This window comes from Triticum urartu, chromosome 2, assembly GCF_003073215.2.
Source record: "Triticum urartu cultivar G1812 chromosome 2, Tu2.1, whole genome shotgun sequence".
Lineage (NCBI taxonomy): Eukaryota > Viridiplantae > Streptophyta > Magnoliopsida > Poales > Poaceae > Triticum > Triticum urartu.
In genome coordinates, this window is record NC_053023.1 from 528921416 (window position 1) to 528938448 (window position 17033).

Sequence of the window (17033 nt, forward strand, 5' to 3'; positions counted from 1 at the left end):
TATAAAACATAAAACAAATAATGGCAAATCATGTAGAAAAACACTTGGGCAATTATGATATGGAGGATTCTAGAACAAAGAAGAAGTGCTTGTGTTTTGAGGTTTGTGCATTATGCTTAAGTTCAACCATGGAGTCTTCTAGATTGTACATGTGGCAAACTCTGGTGGAATCTAGATGATATCGAATGGCCAGTAGTGCTCAAATTTGCCATATTTGCACCATCAGATTGGCTTCATCCAACGACCATCTTTCAAAGTTAAAGTTATCTGCACCCTATATAAAAAATATAAAATATAATATATAGGGGTATAGATATAGATATGTGATGTCAAAGCCACCCATCATCTCCAGTTAGAATAGTGTGTCCATGCACGGATGCAATGTGGCCAAACAATGCCTACCACCGGTATATCAAATTCAAATCAGTCTGACCTTGTTCAATGTGTATACAGTACAACATGCTCGTTTGCAAACCACACCACGCATATCTCAATTATATTCATGCATGCATGGGTTTCAAACATCATGATCTCTTATTCAAATATTTGAATTCAACTTTACATTAATTATGACCTCACCTAGTCTTTTACACCCACATAGTCGTCTTCTCTTTATAATTGTACCACTAACTTTCTCTCATGCATGCATGCACACACACTACCAGTCGGCATTATCCATCGCACACATGCAATATTTTTCTTCAGGTTGGTCTCCCATGCATGCACACACACCCCCTCTCCATCATATTGGGCATTCTTTATCTCTCACGTGCATGCACAACAATCGATGTTCCTCTATGTGTGTGTATATATAGCTAGGTCATTCCCAGTTTTCCACACAAACACATCAATCTATATATCTAGTGAGGTATCACCCTCTTTCCCACGTCCACATCGATCAATCTATACCTCTCTATATAGGATTACATAGCTAATACACCCACATTAATTATATATCCAACGCCCCCCTCTCATCATCCATGCCTTCTGCTTCATCTCTCAGACGCGCGCACAGTTTGCGAAGACAGGGGGCGGCAAGGGCCCTCCCCCCTAACATCACTATATATCGAGGCTAATACGAATGTGATCATTAGGCAATTGTTGGTAAAATGGTTTAAGTTGATGAATTGGCCCTCCTCATAAAGGATTAGCAATGCTTGGCCCCCTAGCTCATTTATTTTTCATGGCGCCGCCACTGCGTGCAACAACGCACGTTCTCGGCCCCTTTCTTTAAATATCGATCTCGCACTTGTGCACTCCTTCATAGTTTTCCTCTACTTGGCCCCTCGCACCATCTTCCAGCCCCCACCGCATTTTGCCACATGTACAAACTAGCAGACTCCATGGTTGAACTTAATCATAATGCACAAACCTCAAAACACAAGTGCTTCTCCTTTGTTCTAGAATCTTCCATATCATAACTTCCAAAACCTTTTTTCTAGTTGAATTGCCATTATTTGTTTTTTACTTTATGCTTTACAACACACAATTCCATGAATCACAAAATAGATTAAGGGCTTCTTTGATTCAAAGGATTCTCAAAGGAATTTTGGAGGATTCTAATCCTTAGGAATTTTTCCTATCTTGGTTATTTGATTCATAGGATTGTAAACCATAGGAATTTTACCATAGGATTCATTTGCACTATATTTCATAGGAAACATCCCATCCACTCAAATCTCTTTGAAAGAATCCTGTGTTTTTTCTATGCACAATCAAACACTCATACAATCCTGTAGGATACAAGACGACATTCCACTCTAATCCCATGTTTTTCCTATTCCCGCGTTTTGGAAATCCAAGAAATCAAAGAGGCCCTAGCTTTTTTTAATAAAAACTAACTGATTTTGAATGAGATGAACTGTAAGAATTAAATGAACGTCTACATCAAGCATATATGACTCAGAGCTTACTTGCTATAGTGTGGTATTTATTCATAATTTGGTTGCCAAATCTGATGCGTGCAATGCACGTGTACCTTACTAGTACTTCGAGTATGTGCAAAACACGTAAATTAGAATTCCAATGGCACGCTACATAGTGTCTCTCTTACCGTTCATGAAGCCACGTGGCACATGTGGAGGCGTTGTCGCTACCTCATTGTGTGGATTGATCAAAGTGACGTGCTGCTAGTTCCAGAAGAATGTACTCGTCCTCTCTGAGGCACAGTGGCGGTACATGCACGAAGTGAAGATGTGCACGCACGCCACGCACGCACTCATTCCCTCGCACGCACACGGGGGTACATGAGGGGATGCATTTTTGTACGAAGATCCACCCCATGTGATAGTTTTACGCATGTAAAGTCCTTCACTTCATTAATGGTTAATTAATACAGCGCATGCAAATTGAGTGGACGTGAGGGAGGAAGAAAGACATTACTACTCCACTGCATGCATGCGAGTAGTTAAAATCATGGTTTGCTACTTCCATTGGTCTCCTTTGTATTTTGTGCCAATTTTTGACCATATTTTTAAGCAACATAATATTTATGCATGTCATAAAAAGTGGCACAAAAAAGGGGGGCGAATAAACCAGGACGCAGGCAGCATGATCAATTTTCACCAGGGCTACTGTTGCTCGCCTTTGTATTTAAATATGGACAGAGTAGAGTAGTACTATCTTTATCTTAGCCTCGTCGGTTTGCCTCCCCGCCTCGCCCACCGGATCCCGCCATGGAGGATCCCTTAGATCCCAGGATCCCGCGGGCTGCCCTCTCGCTGTGGCCCGCACACTACCGCCTTTGAGCGAAACCAACATGTGTTTTAGAGGGGATCCATTGCTCAGGAATCATAGATCGGTGGCGCCGGAGGACATGCCAGGGCTGCGTTTTAGGCGGTGGGAAGCAAGGGAAAATCGGACTGAGGAAGCGTCGCATCGATTGGAGAGAAGTTCCAAGGAATTGCACCTGGCACAGCACAAGGTGGAGGCGCAAGTCGATCTCAGCGGAGAGATGGTGAGGGATGTCAGCATCTGGCAGCGCCACGTTGATTTCGAGCTAGAGCTAATGACAGAGATCATATTCACGGAGTCGACTGCGGAGGAAAGAACGCGCATGCCTACGCGATGGCATGAGCAGCCGGTGCAACTGCTCAAATGGGCGGTAGTAGAAGCCAAATCCCGGGACCAGTTGCGGGTGCGCCGCTAGGCATGCGTCGTAGGCGAGGTGAGCTGCCCTCCTTCCCCGCCAGTGATGTAGTGACCTAGTCGGTTGCTGCTGCAATGAGTTTGCAATGCCATGTCGGTTTGCAACCTTGACATCACTCCATCTCTACGTATTGTATTCCTGTGAAAATACTTGGTCATTTGGAAAAAGATGGTAATTGATTTATCACTAGTTTTAGAATGCTTAGTCGTGGCAATCAACTGAAGCCACAACTAGAAGTCTCCATCACGTAATACTTTACGGTCGGTCGCACCAACAGACGGTCGGTTGGACCCGCGTCTCACTGAAGGGACACGCTTCGGCTTGGTCTAACATGTACGACCAGTTACATCATTGACTTGTGCGACCGCATTCGAGCAGTGTAGTAGTCCCTCTATCTCAGTTTACAAGTCTTGCACGTGTACCTAGGTCGTTAATTTGACGAACTTAATAAGAGGCATACATTACAAAAAATATATCATTACAAACTTCAAATATTCTATTTTTAATGATATTTTTTTTATGTTAAACAATTTATTTTATATAAGTTACATTGACGACCTAGATACACGTGCAAGCCTTGTAAACTGAGATGAAGGGAGTACATGAAATTTATGTTCCACTAAACTCATCGTGAGCTGTTTCAGGCCTCGAAACCAAAACCATCAATTAATCTTTACATTGTTCCCATCACATTACAAAGTACTAGTGCTACAATTAATTGCAAACCTGCTCACACCTACTAGTACGTACCAAACCTGAACTTGTTCCCACTATGCAGGTTTTAGTACTAGTGCTAGTACTTAGGTTATAAAAAGGGGAACTACCTAACCGAAAATTACTCTAGCCTCCTCCTCATAAGTCCTTTTTCTTTGTCCGTCCTTGCCATGTTCTGTGTGCAGAGCTCTAGGTCGAGAACTACTCGTAACAAGGGAGTGGCAACCAAGGCTGCGAAAAAAGAGAGGGCTCGCGCCTTGCAGAGACCTCGAAAGATCTCTCATGGGCACGCGGTGGCTCCCAGGAGCTCCCTAGCCACGGAGGCGAGCATGCCGGCATGCCCGATCAGCTCAATAATCCCCTCAATAAGCAGAAGGAGTTCATCCATGGCTTGGTGGAGCTGCTGAAGGAGAGCCTCGTCGACATGCCCGCTGAGCTCAATGAGCAGGGGGAGTTGACCACCAGCTTGATGATGCTGCTGAAGAAGAGCATTTCCTCAGAGAAAAGGGGACCGGTTAAATCCTGCAACTTCAGGAGGACACGGCGAAGCTCTGCCATGAGCTCGACCTGCTAAAGGAGGAGAACGCTGGCTGGAAGAAGCTGCATGCGAATAGTAGTTCCTCGATGAAGATGCTGCAGGCCCTCGTCATGGAACAGAAGGAGGTGCTGGTGAGACGTCTCCAACGTATCTATAATTTTTGATTGTTCCATTATTGGGCATTAATAAGCCCCTCAATAAATTCTGTTTTGGACATTATTGGGCTTTATTATACGCTTTTATATTATTTTTGGGACTAACCTATTAACCGGAGGCCCAGCGCAGAATTGCTGTTTTTTGCCTATTTTAGAGTTTCGCAGAAAGAGAATATTAAACAGAGTCCAAACGGAATGAAACCTTCGGGAACGTGATTTTCGGAACGAACATGATCCAGAGGACTTGGACCCTACGTCAAGCAATCAACAAGGAAGGCATGAGGTAGGGGGGCGCGCCTACCCCCCAGGCGCGCCCTCCACCCTCGTGGGCCCCCTGTTGCTCCACCGCCGTACTCCTTCCTCCTATATATAACTACGTACCCCCAAGCTACCAGATACGGAGCCAAAACCCTAATTCCACCACCGTAACTTTCTGTATCCACGAGATCCCATCTTGGGGCCTTTTCCGAAGCTCAGTCGGAGGGGGCATCGATCACGGAGGGCCTGTACATCAACACTATAGCCCCTCTTATGAAGTGTGAGTAGTTTACTTCAGACCTAAGAGTTCATAGTTATTAGCTAGATGGCTTCTTCTCTCTTTTTGGATCTCAATACAAAGTTCTCCCCATCTCTTGTGGAGATCTATTCGATGTAATCTTCTTTTGCGGTGTGTTTGTTGAGACCATGAATTGTGTGTTTATGATCAAGTTTATCTATGAACAATATTTGAATCTTCTCTGAATTCTTTTATGTATGATTGGTTATCTTTGCAAGTCTCTTCGAATTATCAGTTTGGTTTGGCCTACTAGATTGATCTTTCTTACAATGGGAGAAGTGCTTAGCTTTGGGTTCAATCTTGCGGTGTCCTTTACCAGTGACAGTAGGGGCAGCAAGGCACGTATTGTATTGTTTCCATCGAGGATAACAAGATGGGGTTTATATCATATTGCATGAGTTTATCCCCCTACATCATGTCATCTTGCTTAAAGCATTACTCTATTCTTATGAACTTAATACTCTAGATGCATGCTGCATAGCGGTCGATGTGTGGAGTAATAGTAGTAGATGCAGGTAGGAGCCGGTCTACTTGTCTCGGACGTGATGCCTATATACATTATGATACCTAGATATTCTCATACCTATGCTCAATTTTGGCAATTGCTCAACAGTAATTTTTTTACCCACCGTGAATACTTATGCTCTTGAGAGAAGCCACTGGTGAAACCTATGGCCCCCGGGTCTATCTTCCATCATATAAATCTTCCAATACTTAGTTATTTCCTTTGCCATTTATTTTACTTTGCATATTTTATTTCTCTTTATCATAAAAATACCAAAAATATTATCCTATCATATCTATCAGATCTCACTCTCGTAAGTGACCGTGTAGGGATTGACAACCCCTTATTGCGTTGGTTGCAAGGATTTATTTGTTTGTGTAGGTGCGAGGGACTCGTGCGCGGCCTCCTACTGGATTGATACCTTGGTTCTCAAAAACTAAGGGAAATACTTACGCTACTTTGCTGCATCACCCTTTCCTCTTCAAGGGAAAACCAACGCAGTGCTCAAGAGGTAGCAGTTGGGAAAGCTCCGCATCGAGCACCCGACTGCTATCAAGGTACATAATGCGGCCGTGGAACAGATGATGAAAGCTCGTGTTGAGAAATCCTGCATCATGCACAGAATGAAGAAGATGACGGAGGAGACGCGCAAGGATATGGAGGTTGTGGAGGCGATGAAGAAGTAGTTACGACTCCGCGGCCAGCAACCCTTATTGTAGTAGAGAGCAGCGCCCCAGACTTGTGTGTGCATCTTCCTTCTTTTTTGGGGTGATAATCTTCCTTCTTCTTTTTCTCCTGTGTTTCTTCTTTTGTTTCGGGTGTTTCCCCGCACGAGTCACGTTCTCTGCGAGGCATGAATAGAACAATGCTAACAATGAGATGGCTAGCAAATTAGATCATTTTTATCACCATATGGCACTGTGTTGCCGTGTTTCGTGCTCCTCCGTCGTACACTAGTGGAAAACTTGAGTATACCGCACGGTTCTTTGCTCATTCTCAGGTCGTCGGCACATTTATACGAGTAGTCAAATCACAAGGCCCCACCTTCCAGCAGTAATGAGCTATCAAATCACAAAGGCCCTCGCCTCTCTTGAAACTGACCAAGCTAGACTACCCCGCCCTCTAGCCTTTTAAAAAATGTACACTTTTGTACAGTAGTAGTATTGATGGATTGCGCCATGGAGCAAAACTAACAAGATGAAATTAAAGAAAAAAGTTGGTACATATAGAGAGCGCTCGTCGCCAGATTATGCATATAGTACTATTAAAAAAGCTAGTACGTGCTTAAATGGGGTGCTAACTTCTATTAAAGAAATTGGCATAACTATTTAATTCTTGGGTTCTTATTATTTATGCCACTAGTTGTGTATCACTACTCAGTTTTTCCATTAGAAGTTATAACTACTCAAAAATGACATCGATCCGTGAGATGCCTGCTCAAAATGCAATTAGATATCTCAAAAATGCCATCGTTAAGTTAGATGTTTGCTAAAAAGTTCCATTAGACATTGTTATTTTCACGTCAAACCCGTTGACCATGTTGTGTGAAAAAAATAAGCCGATTCTCACAATGATAAGTGTGGCCCCGCTTGTCAGGAGTAACCAAGCGAATAATTTTACAGGAAAATAAGAACGCTGTTGGAATCAAGTAGGCCCCACACTTTATTTTACTGTAGTGAGATAGAGGGAGAGCTGGCATGTTGGTACATCGGTATTTATGTCGTTATAACATGTCAAAAGAGATTTGAGTCACAATAATGGTGTCTAGCACAACACACCCCTCAAATAAAACTAAGCACCCTGAAATTCTTTGACAAAACTAGGCACCCTGAAATTCTTTGACAACTAAACTGCTGGCTATATGATGTTGGCCATATATACTATATGTATATAATGTGAAGAAACGAGTGGTAGTACTATACCAACTAAAAGGTGAACTGTAAGAAATACTAGTATGTACATACCGAAGAGTTAAAGTGATAAGAAGAAACATAACATAGTTCTACTGGGAGCTCAGCACAACACACCCCTCAAATAAAACTAAGCACACCTGAAATTAAACTAAGCAACTAATCCGGTAGACACTGCATTAGAACCACCATGAGCAACGACACTGCCACCTTACTCGAACTCCTTGTCCACGTCCTCGACTTCGTCCTTGTCCCTCTACCTCTTGGCCGATACTTATTTGCTTCAACTGCACACTTGGCTCTTGCTCTTCATCCAACCCTTGTAGATATTGAAACAAAGGTAGCCATCCCTTGCAGCGTAGTGGATGTGGTCTATATCTAGTACATTCCACTACCATGCACGATGAAACTTGGGTGGAGGTTTTTGCAGTTTACTGTACAAAGGATGAACCATGGCTCTTGCCAAGGTCAGCATTGAAGGCTGATCACAGGAGGGCACCGACCCTTTCTTCTGGAGGTCGAAGGGGTTACCTACAACGAGGCCTATCCTATCCAGGACTGTTCTGTCGTTCGTAAAGTCTACAGTAACAAATTTGACTAGGACGCCCTTGAGGAAGTTCTTAAATTCCTCACACTCAACGTTGGCAAGGCATATGTGGTAGACCACACATAATTCATGCATGCAAACCTGGATCACGACGAGCTGCATCTTCTCTTCCTCCTTTAGATACTTCTATTTGTCTAGGGTTGTGGTGTACTCAACATCTAGCCCAGCGACCCACTCATCATTTGAGTTTTCGAACATGCGTCTGAAGTGAGCAAGGCATCCTTTCACCGTTGCGGAAGAACGGGTGTAGATGAAGTCGAACTCATCGCCGGTGATGGTTCTAACCTTGTACTTACCGCTGATCATGGAGATTTGGGATGCCATGGATTTGGGAGGAGGGTTAAGATTAGTGGAATTGTCGTATTGTGAAAGGACGGGATGACTAGGAGCGAACTGCCGTAATGTTAAAGGACGTCTGGGGATGAGTAGGAGCGAACTGCCAGCGGTTTTTTGATTGTAAAAATGCTGAGTGGGGCGTTCCTGGTGGATAAATGGCTTGCCTGGTGGATAAATGGATTCATGCACAGTACTATGGGGGGCCAATTAGATGTCATGTATACTCGACGCCCAATTAAATGGCTTTCGATGTCATGTCAAGCGTCGGGAAAATTACAGGTGATACGAAGCTTTCCATTCTCCCATGATACGGGCTTCCGAGAGCCCTTGGATCTGAGATCGAATGGTTGCATGGCATGATTCTAGACCTATGGGCGAATATCCTATCCTGGAGGGTTATTCTGCAAATTTTCAGCAACTTAGCATGCGACTGTTCGATCTCATATCCAAGGGCTGCCATCAGCCCGTATCATGGTTGTCGGTGTAATGGGCCACGGGTACGCTAACTGAGGCCCATAACCTTTCAAGACATCGGGGCTGACTGCGCCCCTCAAGGCAACAGACGGAGAGCCGACTTCAGGAGGGCGGCTGGAGGAACAGCCGACAGCCCATATGCGTCCGAGTCCTAGAGAAGAGATCAAGACTGGCCGACTCCGACTAGCGGCTTGCAAAGAAGCCGGCCACCAGGAGTCGGCCCGCGACATCAGCAAAGCTCATGCCCTCATCAGGGGGGGTGGGACGAGACGGGGAGTGGCTACAGTAACCACGACGCCATGACCAAGCCTGCATCATTAGAGGCACGGCTACAGTAATCAGCAGCCGGCAAGACCCGCCAACGGCGGTTGCGGCCTGTCGGCTCTATACCAGACCAGTCGGCTAGGCCCACCAATCGGTGGGCCCCAGCAGTCGGTCGAGTGGCCCGTAGGCGAAGAGACTAACAGCTGGGCCCTATGTCCATACAGTTTACCATTGTACTCCTCGGAGGTAGGCTTATATAAATCCCCCAGGACACCGATGCAAAGGGTCCCGATTCATAAGAACTAGACCAGACCTTCTCCTGCCCACAGATACAGCTTGAGGAGCACCTTTGTACTCACTTTGCCTTAGTGATCATGCGGAGACCCCGCAGAGCAGGACTAGGGGTGTTATCTCCTAGGAGAGCCCCATACCTGTGTAAAGAACACCGGCGTTCGTGTCTACGCCTCATCCCGTTTCCAGGCACCGGCGACGTTCTACTCGCCACCACCATGATAAGCCATCCATTGGCATATGTCGCACCCAACCGCCGACATTTGGCGCCCACCGTGGGGCCTGGTGCATCGTTGTTCGGAGACCTGTTGTGGACGGGAACCCTTTTTCTCCCTGGCAAGTGCAGCCAGCCCGGCACGCCAGACGGAGTCTGCTCCGACGCGCTGCATGGCGCTGAAATTGCCTGCGCGGCCAGTTGCCTCGCCTATCTTGTCGGCGAGATCTGCCTCTCCGATGAGCCTGCATCCGACGCAGGCACGGGCAGCCTAGAGAGCCTCCTTGCGGGCCTCCTCGATCAACTCCAGGTCGCCAGCGAGCCAGCTGGGGACTTGGAGTCAGTAGGCTCCACCGATCCGATGCTGGTCGACTCCGACACCGCGTCGCTTGACACGTTCCCCACCAACGTGGTGGTCTACGACGAACCGCTTCCTCGCGCGGAGAGCGGTGGAAGCACCATCACGGAAGTGCTTGTCATTGATCATGATGAGCACTCTAGCCGGGGTGATTATGACCCGCTCAACGCGGCGCTAGAAGACCTGGTGGTGCCCATTCCCAAAGACGCCGACGCCGAGACGTTGGAGGCACGCCACCTTCAGCTAGTCGAAGGCGCTAAAAAGCTGTCCAGCATGAGATGCCTGTCAAAAGCCTACCAGCGCGAGATGGACCATGCTGTGGGCGGCACGCCGGCTGCGGCTGGGCCTAGCAGCCTTGGCACGGTCCAGCAGCGCGGCGCGGCTATTGCCGATCTGTTTGGGGCGAATTGCCCCGTCTACGCCACACCTGTGGAGAACGAGGAACGTCGCTTGATGACGGAGCGCGTCCAGCGACTCCTTGACGCGGCTGCAGAGCAGAACGAGGCTGGCTACCACACTAATGCGCCGCGCTAACAGAATGACAACCTGCTTCCGCGCCGAGACCAAGGCGTGGAGTCTCGGACGCCAACTGGTGGCGTCCACGGAAGAAAGGACACGTAGCCGGCTGCCAGCCGCAGTCGGACTCGCATCACCATAGAGCGTGACCGAGACAGCCGCCCAAGAACAGTGGAACGACGGGACGAATGTTTGCCTCCTCCCCCTCGGAGGGAAAGGCGAGTCTCCCCGCCGCCTGTTGATCACCCGACGCTCGGCGACCGCCTTGGCCGCTGAGAGGGAGTCGGAGAGAATGACGCTCGCCACCGGATCGACCGTCTCCATCGATCCCTGGCGCTTGAAGAAGAAGATGAGTTGGGTCCGCCGTGTTTCGGCCCCCACATCCGAGACGAGCCCTTCCCCAAAGGGTTCACGCTCCCCAGAGATACACCCAAATACGCCGGCTCCGTGAAGCCGGAAGACTGGCTGGTCGACTACTCCACGGCCGTCAGCATAGCAAACGGCAACAAGCGTGTTGCCGTGAAGTACGTTCCGCTCATGCTCCAAGGCACGGCCCGGACTTGGCTAAATAGCTTAAGGCCCCGCAGCATCAACAGCTGGGTCTACTTCACTGATGCCTTCGTTCGCAACTTCACCAGCACGTACAAGCGGCCTCCCAAGCCTCGCCAACTCTCCTTATGTGTACAGGGCCCCAGCGAGTCAACCCACGACTACCTCACGCGCTGGGCCGAGCTTCGCAACTCCTGCGAAGGCGCGCACAAGGTGCAGGCCATTGAATACTTCACCGCCGGATGCTGAGAGGGCACCCTCCTCAAGCACAAGCTTCTCTATGACGAGCCGAAAACCCTCGACGAGCTGTTGATCATAGTGGACAAGTACGCCATGGCCGACTCCTCCATGAAGACGGAGATCCAAGTTAGCGCGACCGGCAAGGTGGCTCCTCAGGCTCCTCGAACTCCGGCCGGAGACACCAGTCGGCGTCAATAGCAGAGCGACCAGAAGCGCAAAGCCCCACCACCGACTTCCGCCAGTCGGCAGGTGGCAACAATGGAGAAGCAGCAGCCGGAAGGGCAGCTCCCGCCCAAATGCCAGAAGGGCAGCAAAACCAATTAGCAGCCGGCTCTCTTATATGAGCAGATCTTGGACGGACCCTGCAAGTTCCATAGTGGTGCAAAACCGTCCAACCACACCAGTTGGAAATGCCACTGGCTCACCAGGATAGCCAAGGGAGACGGAATTATGCCTCCCCCACCTGCGGGGCAGCCGCCTCCTCCGCCCCAGCAGCCGGCGATCAGACTAGTCGGTGCAGTACAAGACGAGTACCCAGAAGAGCACGGAGCTTATGTCATGTTCACCAATGTGGCCGACGATCGACGCAGCAGGCGGCTGCAGCAGCAGGAGCTGAATGCAGTAGCGTCTGACACCCCAGAGTTTATGCAGTGGTCTGAGAAGCCCATCAGCTGGAGCAGAGCTGACCACCCCGAAGTAATGCCCAAACCCGGCTCCTATGCCTTGGTTTTGGACGCCACCTTTGCCACGGACAAACGAGCTTCTCGCGTCTCCAGAGTCCTGATAGACGCCGGCAGCAGCATCAACATCTTGTACAAAGACACCATGGAGAAGTTAGGGGTCAGGCAGAGGCAACTACAGTCTAGCCGGACGGTGTTCCACGGCATAGTTCCTGGCCTTTCCTGCTCTCCAATCGGCAAGATCTTGATCGATGTCCTCTTTGGAGACAAGGATCATTTCCGCCGAGAGTCAATTTGGTTTGAGGTGGTGGACCTGGAGAGCCCATACCATGCTCTGCTTGGCCGGCCAGCCCTGGCCAAGTTTATGGCCGTCCCCCACTATGCCTACCTCAAAATGAAGATGCCGAGTTCCAAAGGGATCCTGACCATAACTGGCGACTACAAGAAGTCATCCTCCTGCGCAGCAGAGAGCAGTCGGCTGGCCGAGTCCCTCGTGATCGCAGCTGAGAAGCGACTGCTAGATCGGGTTGTGGCGATGGCAAGCAAACAGCCAGAGAAGTCGCCTGATCCCAGAGTCGGAAGCTGAGGGCTCGTTCAAGCCGGCCAAGGAAACAAAGAAGATACCTTTGGACCCAGAGCACCCAGAGAGGTACGCTGTCGTAGGTGCCAACCTCGATAGCAAATAGGAAGGCGAGCTTGTCGATTTCCTCTGTGAGAATCGAGACATCTTCGCATGGTCCCCCAAAGACATGCCAGGTGTCCCGACGGGATTTGCCGGGCACAAATTACACGCCCGATCTGATGCCAAGCCAGTCAGGCAGCCTTTGCGCCGCTTGTCGGAAGAGAAGAGGAGAGTTGTTGGAGAAGAAATAGCCCGTCTGCTTGCGGCCGGCTTCATCATGGAAGTATTCTTTCCAAAATGGCTGGCCAACTCGGTCCTGGTACTGAAGAAGAACAAGCAATGGCGAATGTGTATTGACTACACTAGCCTTAGCAAAGCATGCCCCAAGGACCCGTTCGCTTTGCCAAGGATCGACCAAGTGATAGACTCCACAGCCGGATGCGAGCTGTTGAGTTTCTTGCATGCATATTATAGGTATCACCAGATCAAGTTGAACCCAGCCGACAGGCTGAAGACGGCCTTCATCACGCCGTTTGGAGCTTTCTTCTACCTGACCATGACGTCCAGCTTGAGGAACGCCGGCGCCACCTTCCAATGATGCATGCAGAAGTGTCTCCTCAAGCAGCTCGGCAGAAATGCTCATGTTTACGTGGATGATGTGGTGGTAAAAACGGAGAAGCGTGGGACACTACTGCAAGACCTCAAGGAGACCTTCGAGAACTTGTGCCGATTTCAGATCAAGTTCAACCCGGAGAAGTGCGTCTTCGGAGTACCAGCCGGCCAGCTCCTTGGTTTCCTGGTCTCCGAACGCGGCATAGAGTGCAACCCTGTGAAGATCAAGCCAATTGAAAGGATGGAGGTACCCAGCCGACTGCTGGACGTGCAAAGGTTCACCGGCTGTTTGGCGTCCATTAGCCGATTCATCAGTCGACTGGGCAAGAAGGCTCTTCCCCTGTACCAGCTCATGAAGAAGACCACTTTTTTCAAGTGGAACCGCAAGGCGGACGAAGCATTTTTCCAACTAAAGAAGATGCTGACTACTCCACCTGTCCTGGCGGCTCCGACCCCTAAGGAGCCCATGCTCCTATATGTCGCTGCCACCACCCGAGTGGTCAGCACAGTCATTGTGGTAGAACGCAAGGAGGAAGGCAAAGTGCTACCAGTCCAGAGACCGGTATATTATTTGAGTGAAGTACTGTCGACCTCCAAGCAAAACTACCCTCACTACCAGAAGATGTGCTATGGTGTGCACTTTGCTGCCAAGAAATTAAAGCCTTACTTCCAAGAACATCCAATCACAGTGGTCTGCATGGCTCCTCTAGCCGAGATCATCGGCAGCCGAGACGCTTCGGGTCGAGTGGCCAAGTGGGCCATAGATTTGGCCCCCTACACCATCTACTACCAACCTCGCACTGCCATCAAGTCACAGGCGCTGGCAGACTTCCTCGTCGACTGGGCCGAAACCCAGTATCTACCGCCAGCGCCCGACTCCACCCATTGGCGAATGCATTTCGACGGTTCCAAGATGCGCACCGGCTTGGGAGCCGGCATCGTCATCACCTCTCCCAAGGGATACAAGCTCAAGTATGTGCTGCAAATCCATTTTGCTGCCTCCAACAATGTCGCCGAGTACGAGGCACTCATTCACGGGCTCCGGCTAGCCAAAGAGCTCGGCATTCGCCGGATCCTGTGCTATGGTGACTCCGACTTGGTAGTCCAGCAGTTGTCAGGCGATTGAGACGCCAAGGATGCAAACATGGCAAGCTACCACTTCCTCGTACAACAACTCAGCGGATACTTTGAGGGGTGCGAGTTTCTCCATGTACGAAGGAACGACAACGAACAAGCAGACGCCCTGGCGCGGATCGGCTCCACCCGTCAGGCGATACCGTCCGGCGTCGCCCTCCAGCGCCTCCTCAAGCCGTCCGTCAAGCCATCACCAGAGTCAGACTCCATCTTTGTGTCGGCTCCTCCTGAAGTAGTCGGATCCGACTCAAGAACCCCCGCAGACGACACGAGTATTTCGGCAGGCGGCACGGAAATCGTGGCAGTCGCACCCGACTCGCGGACAGCGGCAGTCAGCCCGGAGACTTCAGAGCCCGACCGGGGACTGCGCCAATCCGCCCGGGGACTTTGTCAACACAACAAGCGGCCGCCGACTCCAACCCGTCACCTCCCGGCCCAGCTGCCCTCGTCCAAGTCGAAGTCTTGGCTATTGCAGAAATCGCACCACCTTCATGGGCCCAACCCATCCACAAATTCATAGTGAACAAAGAGCTGCCAGCCGATGAGATCTCGGCTCGGCAAGTACAACGCCGGGCGGCAGCGTACACCATCGTCAATAGAGAGCTCGTAAGGTGCAGTGTCACTGGTGTTCACCAGCGATGTGTGGAGCCAGAGCAAGGCCAAGCAATCCTCAAAGACATCCATCAAGGCGAGTGTGGCCACCATGCGGCTTCGAGAGCACTCGTCGCCAAAGCTTTCCGCCATGGTTTCTTCTGGCCGACTACTCTTGAAGACGCCAAGTCTTTTGTCCAAAAATGCAAGGGGTGCCAGAAGTTCCGCTCTAAGCCTCATCAGTCGGCTTCGGCACCCAAAACTATTCCTATTGCCTGGCCCTTTGCCGTTTGGGGCCTGGACATGGTCGGACAATTCAAGACGGCACGAGGCGGTTTGACTCTCTTACTTGTCACAGTGGACAAGTTAACCAATCAAGAGTTTAAATGGTCCGACCGCTGTGACCTTCATCTCCGACATCACAACTCGGTACGGCATACCGCACAGCATCATCACCGACAACGGCAAAATTTTTGCCAAAGGTGCCTTGGACCGTTTCTGCGCGATGCAGGGCATCCGAATGGACTTAGCGTCTATTGTCCATCCATAGTCCAACGGCCAGGTAGAGCGAGCAAATGGCCTAATCCTGTCCGGCATCAAGCCTCGGCTGGTCGAGCCTCTGGAGCGCTCAGCAGGCTGCTGGCTTGATGAGTTGCCAGCCGTCCTCTAGAGCCTGCGCACGACTCCAAACAAGTCAACCGGCTTCACGCCCTTCTTCCTCGTCTATGGTGCTGAAGCTGTCATCCCAACGGACATAGAGTTCCACTCCCCTTGAGTCACCATGTACACCGAGGAGGAAGCAGAAGAAGCATGTCAAGACGGTACGGATCTGCTGGAAGAGGGCCGGCTATTGGCACTCAGCTGATCCAGCATCTACCAGCAGAGCCTACGCCAATACTACAACTGGAAGGTCAAGCCGCGATCTTTCCAAGAAGGAGACCTTGTGGTCTGGCTGATTCAGCGAACAGCCGGCCAGCACAAGCTCTCAGCACCTTGGGAAGGCCCTTTCATCATCAGCAAAGTGTTGGGCAACGACTCCTACAACCTGATCGGTGCTCAGAAGCCCCGAGCACGCAAGAGAGACGACTCCGGCAAAGAGATGGAGCGGCCGTGGAATGCAAACCTCCTCCGAAGATTTTATAGTTAATGCATTATGTATCACGCTACCTTTTGTATTAAAGTACGAAGACCTCGGGCCCCTCGAGAAGAGCTCGGGGACTGCCTTCTTTTATCTATATGATAAAGAGTTATGCCTATGAATATGTTATTCTTCATTATGCCACTTGGCACCAGGTTCGACTAGTCGGCCCGGGGACTTGCCGACTTGTGCTATGAAACGACTTCCTGCAGCCGGACAAGTAATGTGTGGCACTTAAGCCGTCCCCTGTTAGAAGTTGCAGATCGCAGAGCAACTGTCCGGCGAACAGGAGTAAGGTAGAATGGGTGCCCATATGAAAAATGGCTAAGGACTCAAAGCTCTCTCATAGTTAAAAGCCGGTTTTCAGACTTTTACAACCGACTCTTTAGCAGCCGGCTTGCCATTTCCTAAATTAAGTTGCTAAAAACTCTAAAAGGCTAAGTACCTGCTTTCCGAAAGAAGCCATGTTTTCGATCTAGCGGCAGTCCGCAGAGCGGCTGTCCGACTGGCAAGACGGCAACCAAGGGAAAGCGGCAAAGGAAAAAGTCAAAGAGCAATAAGCAAGAAGAGATAGAATGCAGATAAATATTTACATAGAAAGGCCCTTGGCCGAATCATCAAACAAAAGTTCAAGATACACCTAGTGGGTGGAATTGTGCAAAATAACATGTTCATTGAGAATGCTAGGCAGGTAAAATAAAGATAAAGTGGCAGCCTAGGAAGCCGCGGGCGGACTCGGAGGACCGGAGGGGTCAGCGGTGCCGGTTGCCGGGGCGGCCGGCTTGTTGGTCTCCGCTTGATCACCTCTGGCAATAGCCGGCTCAGTTGAGCGCGGCTCGTTGCTAGAGGCATGGTCGAGCTGGGACTGCCGTCTGCCTCGA